At 34.9% G+C, this 7,170-nt stretch overlaps 1 long non-coding RNA gene across 2 annotated transcripts in view; it reads right to left on the reverse strand.

Annotated features, from left to right (window-relative positions):
* Positions 1–4,789: 4,789 nt before the first annotated feature.
* LOC108965151 overlaps positions 4,790–7,170 on the reverse strand; it is a 26,935-nt gene continuing 24,554 nt past the window's right edge. Inside the window, exons 3-6 of one of the 2 annotated variants that reach the window (XR_001993088.1) lie at positions 5,731–5,837; positions 5,257–5,316; positions 4,939–5,019; positions 4,790–4,885 (exon numbers count right to left, since the gene is read on the reverse strand). This is a non-coding gene — a long non-coding RNA (uncharacterized LOC108965151). Of the gene's footprint in view, positions 5,020–5,256; positions 5,317–5,730; positions 5,838–7,170 lie in introns of both variants that reach the window. The other variant, XR_001993087.1, reaches the window with a different exon arrangement.

Below are 7,170 nucleotides of genomic sequence, written 5' to 3' on the forward strand. Positions count from 1 at the left end.
TAATTCGTCGAATGCACTTTATGTACTTCAGAGGAACAMACCTTTAATAAACACTAATTATTATTTTTATGTGAAATTTGACACCAATATCACTGACAGTCAAAACCCAGAAAAAATCATTTCGACGAATGGATTTTCGCGCGAAATTTAAATTAAAAAGTTTTACTATTTTTTGCTCACAGTAGTATTTAGAAGATAGTTTTTTTATGGGAAAATTTCAGTAAAAATTTATGGAATCATAATGCACGAAAGGAAAATTTTCGAAAGGAAAATTTTCGAAACGGCAAATTTTCCTTATTTCGTTTGCCTTGATCGTCATCAAGGGAGGGTTTGTCATCCGAGGCTGGTTATTCCCTTTTCTTTCGGGGTGTTTTTTTTTACGTGACGGGTCCCAAACCCTGCGCACAACCCTATGTAGGGGATGTTTCACCTTATCACTTTATCTCGCCTTCAAACGGATGTTCTCAGGCTACCCAGAAGCTACCCTTGGTCAAAGACCGGAAGTCGTGAGCTGCGTGAGTCATATGTAAAAAAATCGTTTCTGATCACTCCTAAGTGAATGGTGATCAGAGAACTTTCCTCACTTGCATGAACTTCTACACATGACTTCATCCTGCTGTTGTTAACTCGGCTATAATCGAGTAAGCGGTGTCTTCRCCAATTAAAAAGAAGAAGAAGAATTTGCAAATTGTATGCTGATATAATGTTATCGAAATTTCATTTCAAAATGTCAGAAAACTATTCGCAAACTGTGAATACCAATCACATATGTTGCAATTTATTTGCATAATTAATACTTAAATAATATTCAGGATTACCAAATTTCGGTATCATATAAATTTATAGCGTAAAATACAATATTATTGAAAATAATAATATATTCCGTTAGTTTGTAGGCTTTTATAGGATTTCATTGTATCAGTTTRACTCCTAAAATATGCTGCATGCATTTTGTGTGATTTTATGAATAGAGAGCGTTTTCAAAATAGTAATAATAAATGCTTTTAATTTATTGCATTTGATTTAGTTYGTTTAACAGGGGTGCGAATGTAAATTGGGAATAAAAATAATATTCAATAATATTCACTATGTATTCCTACTCAAATGTGATATATTTATATTCATATATTCATATATTCATATAAGCTGTTATAAACTATTTAAGTATATTTAAAATTTGCATATCTCGTGTAGTATTTTCGGTAATTCTGCGTAGAATTTTTGGAAAATGAAATAATTATTCATTGTCACATTGTCACTGTTTCCCSCCGCTAAAATAGTTAATCTATTTTCGCTTTTCTCTCCATTTTTGTCGCACTATATAATGTAGGTTTTTGATAATGTGCGAACAATAAAACCGTAGACAACAAATTTAAGCACACATTGCCTCCTAGTGTCCCAAATACGTATGTATACGCACCCACCCATAGAAATGCGTTGCAGCAGTTGATATCGTTGTTAGCGGCTGGAAAACCGCTTTGCAGCAATGACAATGTCAGCAACGATACGAGTACGTGCGAAATGTGGTTTAGTTCACATTTKATTTTCCCATTTAGTGAATTGTTTCAATGGCTTCAATAAATAAGAAAATATTTCCATGTATACATTACTATTACTATGACTATATGTTTATGTTATATTATATAAAAGTTGTACCATTTTGTGGTTTCCTATTTTTTTAAAGAGAAAAAGYCATAAACTTMAAACTTAATGGGGAATGTTTMTTTTATCATTTGAAAGAACATTTTTTGTCATTAATTTTTCGAAGATTATCTTCTTCAAATATTTTCCGAAGCTATGTCGCAGATRGTGCATCCGTTGAGTCCAATTTTCGACGACTCGTTCAAGCATTTCGACTGATAAGTGGCAAATGACATAAGTGATTTTTTCATCTGAATCGAAGCGGGATTGTTCGCATAGGCTTTAGACCTTATACCCACAGGAAAAAGTCTAACGGTGTGATATCACATGATCTTGATGGCCAATGGACYGACCCAACACGTGAAAATTTGTGCTCACCGAAGTGTTCTCAGATACACTGTGGCGCTTCTTTTTACTCTTGTAGTCCCTGCGCATTTAATGTATACATTACTTTAGACGCTTTTGAGTTAATTTCATATATTTTGTTTGCCAACAGTTTGCATAATTTTTTACTTTTAGGTATTTAGAATTGTACATATGTGTGTGAATATTTAATTAGTACTTAAAAGTACACGTTTTCTGTTTAAGTTTTTTGATCCTTTTTAGTGTTCCCTGTACAACTCCAATAAAATAATAAACTTTTCGAAACAAAATCTGTTTAAGAACAGAAACATAAGGGAAACAATTCTCGTCCGWTCCGTAGACAGCTCCTTTGTTAAATGCTACTTAAGACATTATCTACTTTATTTCGAAATTTTATAAAAAATTCATTTGAGAATAGTTATAGYTTAATGTTAGTGATTTCGAAGAAAGAATCCTCAAATGCAGCACAATGATGGGAATCAGATCAAACCTTTCGCGCGATTTTAAAACAAATGATAATTATAATCTAAACCAAGAAAAGACGTTTGACATGTTTGATGAAGAAAATTTAGAAATCAAATATGAGTGATGGTAGAATGATTCGATAGAGGAAAAAAGAATATGTAGAAAAAATTGATGTGAAAATAAAGAAGCAAAYAGAACCAAAGTAAATATTGCATGCCAGAAATTATTCAAACAAACATCTGCTTAGAGAAAGACAACAAAGTTCAAAAAAATTGCACGGAAACAAAATTGAGATTGAAAGAAGACACACAACTGATGAAACACTATGTATTAACTAAAGCAATAACAGTAACAACAACGATGAATGTTGCAAGATGATAGCGCTCTCCATGCATAATACAATGCAGTGACGAAAAATACAAAAATATCAGCAAAACAATATGTACAAGTGTGAAATGATGGGAGAAAGAAAGAAAAAAATGAACGGATGAACGAACCAACTAGCAGACAAACAAAGAACCATGAAATAAAGGAYAAATACATATTTACAACAGCACAGTAAAGCTACTAAAAGTGGTTACTAGGAAAAGAGTAAACAGAAGAAAATGAGCTAAAGAACAAGAAGGCACAAAATGTCGCTGACATTCGGTTTGTTTGGTGTTTACCTTTGGTTTTTACATTGACGGTAGATATGTGACTGTCGTTATGATACAGAGAGGGAGAGAAAGCCGTCAGGCAACTGATGGTTAGCCAGTTGGTTAAGCGCTAGTAGAAGCAGTGGTCCAAATAGCTGAAAGCCGCCCGTGTTTCACTGTTCCAAAGGTGACTGACAGCTGACTCTCGAACTGAGTACATTGATGACCACCACATTGATTGCTTGCGTGACTGTTTGAAAAAGAATTGGTGGTACTTTCTTTTTTTCCTCCATTTTGACCTTTTCACTTTAGATCCGCTCTCTTGCAAATTGCTCAGTAGAGCCTGAAAGTATGGCATCGTTAGTAGAACATTGACGCGACTACCGCCATTGCTGGTGCTTATGGATTTCGGCGCGCCAGAGTCATCTTTTCTGATCAATTGCACTAATTGCGACTGCTAAGCGACGACGTGGAGTTGGGTATACGTCAAAGATGGTGAGTGTTTACGGAGAGCGGGATAGGTAGAAAGGAGAACAACATATGCAATTAGAATGAGTGAAAATTTGTTGGAATTACATTTTGTGGCGCATTTTGTATTTTTGAACAATTAAAAATGGCAAACGGCTGTTGAAGTAATTTACAAGCTATATTACGGTATTTGGATACATATTTTTTAGTCGAAAATTAAAAGGTGTTTCCATATAAAAAATAAATTTTAAATAATTCAACTTGGAACTCGTGGGCTCAAKAGACCTATGAGTGCGGTGCAATCCGGACCTATTTATCTTAACTCGAAAGTGTCGTGCGCAATTTGAAGCAAACGAAGACGAAAACTATCAAATTACTTGAAGTTGATAAACATTGTTGACCGCAATAACTATTCGCAAATGCATTCGTGACCAAGAATTCGAACAATTCTCAACAAAGATCGGTTTCTTAAATGTAAGGACCCAGTAAACTGAACAACCGGCACTAAAAAGCACCTCGGAATATAAAAACCCCCACTGTATGTATGTGGAAATAAGTAAAAAAAAAAAAAAAGATGAGTAATATTTATTCACACACCTTATTCTTCATGACGTTTGTGTCAACATTTTGTGCTTCATTATTATGAGAACTTCGATTGCTTCCTCGAGCTCTTTGCTGCTTACGACAAATGGTTTGAGAACTGGAAGTAGAGAAGCGGAGATATAAGAAATGAACAAAAAACGATTATATTATGAAGACTTTCGGTTCGGAATAGCTACTGAGACTTAAGCTCTATAAACCGTTAAGCCCTAATTTGCAGATTTTTTAATGATTTTATTAAGGCGGTCTATAAAGCATTTTACTAGATTATTCTATAAAACTGTGACAGTTTTCTTATCCCCATATGGTTTTGAACTATTTTACAAAAACCACCTTTCTAGTGCTTAAAAAATAACTTGGATGGTTGTACATATAAAATCGAGATTTGTCGACATCAGCTCAAATTTTTCTTCTTATCMTTTGCATCCAAATAAATTGAATGAATCGATATTTATCTAAGATCATGGAATTGTACTAAAAAATTATCMACATCAGGATTCTCTACTTTTTTAAAGGAAAAACAACACATTTCAAATTTAATCATACAATGTTTATTATCATTCGAAAGAATATTCTTTGGCAATTATTTTTTGAAGATTATCACTTTCAAATGCTGGCCGCGGCTACGTCTCAGATGGCCTCTCCATTGAGTCCAATTTTAAATGACTCGTTCGATCATTTTGACTGGCGAATGACTTGCGTGATCTTCTGCTCTAAGATTCAAATAGAAGCGGGATTATCCACATAGATTTTAAACTTTACATACCCTCACAAGGAAAGTCTAACGTACGTCCTCACCGCAAGTTACGCTGCATGACCATTCGCTGTCTTTGACGAATCTGCAAAGCTGCAAGACGAGTAGAAGATAATTATTAGTGACATAGTCAATTTTTTTGTCCTAGGGATATAAAATTGAAGAACTGTGAGGTTCTTTCAATGTACAAAATCATAGTATTTAACAAGTAGAGTTTAATCTTAAGCAATAGTATACAAATTAGATATATATTAATGCTTTCGCTTTAACCAAACAAGCTTACACAAGCTTACACATGCCACACATTTTAATATTACTGAGAATACTCACTTTAGTCTACTCCTCTATTTGACATCTTTTACACTTTTCAATCACGCAGGGCTCCTGTACCTGTAAGGAAGAACACGACCAACCAAAAGAAATAAAAGTGAAAGTTATATAAGAAAACAGGGCAACAACATCAAAAACAAAAGAAATGAGTGGGTGGGATAAATGTTCAGTAGCAATTATAAATACAATGATGGACGCGCTTCCAGCTGCGCATACACGAGAGCTGCAGGCGCTTTTTGATAGCCTTCAAAGCGTTCGAAATGGAAAGTACCAAAGCAAGAAACTGTGCAAGAAGTGTGGCAACATCGCGCTGAGTCCATTAAAAGAAACGTCAAGCTGGGTAAGCATAATATTTAGTATTTCTTGCTGTTGTTTTACGTTTTTGTTTTTCCTTCGGAATTTTTATTGTCGTTCGGTGTGTTTCTTTTCTTTACTGGCACCCTGTTGCTAGTTTATTACTTAATTTTCGCTTACCATTATCTTGATGCCATTGTTCTTCTCTGTGCACACCACTATACAGTAACTCATGGTAGCCAAATTCACAGAGGCGGCTGCATGGACTCTAGTCATCAGTGATCCACCTAAAGCAAAATGAGAAATAGTTTATAGAAAATGGTTTGTTTTTGATAAAGAGTAGATAATATTATATAAGCTAAGGAGAAGAAAAGTAAGTGAAGATACTGCCGTTGAAAGGGGGTATTGTTCTTGTAGGGGTATTGGATTTTTGGCAGACATTTTTACAAAACAATGGAATTACGTGGCATTCTTTTCAAATTATTGTAATCGAAAAAAATGGCGACAAGAAACAGACTTAAAAACTAAAGCACGGTGAATGCCACAGGCGACACGGAGGCGAGCAAAGTCAACGCAGAATTTAATTGCCTAAGTGGCTACGCTGCTGCGGCGATGTGAAGGACGAAATCAAAGTGAGCATGTGAATGCTTCACTAAATATTGAAGCAGACGAACAGAACCACCGCTTTGCCGGTCGATTTTGTAGGTAAAAGAGTTGCATTTTCAACACGCTTGAAACTTGCCAAGTGGTGTGCGTCCCACTAGTGTACGTTGGTAGCACACCATAGACGGCGTGGCATTAGCCGAACAGAACGCGCACGATCGTGTCACCTTTCAATTATTGTAGCACTCAAGCGCTCTAAGCAAAGAAATCAATATATTATCTGGTTGCTGAATCAGATTGAGAAAATGTTTTTTAGTGGCACGTGTGACGGGTGCAAGTACAGACAGCCCAACATGGTCGTCGATATATAACTTCATGTCATCCCTCTAAGAAATTTAAAGTTGAATGTTGTTTGTAAAGATATTACAGAAGCATAAAACCGTTTGCTATGTATAATGCATTGTAATTTGACTTTTACGATTCAGTAGTCACACGATCTGAAACAAAATACCAGTGAGTAAGGGGTAAGTTGGTAAGCAATAGAACATTTTATACTCTTGCAAATTGCTAGAATGAAAGCCAGAGAAATACTTTAAGATGTAAAACGTCAAACGGAGGAACGGAATTTAAGCAATTTTATTTCCGGTCAAAAGCCAACTCTAGATACGGAAATCCACAAATTCGATAACGAGAAGATTGAATAATTGTGCTTGGATTTGGGCAATTTTTGGTCATTACTTGGCATACTTTAAGTGCATTATCCGTACTATGTTGTATCCTGTCAATTAGGGTGATTAAAAAAAAAAAAAATTTTTTTTTTAATTTGGTACTCTGAAAAATAGGTTCCTAGATACCTCTAAGGAAGCCTCTCCAAGAATGAGGTCTTAATTGTAACGGGAAGGTCCTTCTACTTACAGTTTTATATTTTTTTCTTATTATCAGATAGAAAAATTTATATCTCGCTTCCAACCACATCCAAAAATATTTTGTTCCTGAGATTTTGTTGAAAATTGAATG

The sequence above is a fragment of the Bactrocera latifrons genome, unplaced genomic scaffold (assembly GCF_001853355.1).
Source record: "Bactrocera latifrons isolate USDA-ARS-PBARC rearing strain unplaced genomic scaffold, ASM185335v1 scaffold_135, whole genome shotgun sequence".
NCBI classification, from domain to species: Eukaryota; Metazoa; Arthropoda; class Insecta; order Diptera; family Tephritidae; genus Bactrocera; species Bactrocera latifrons.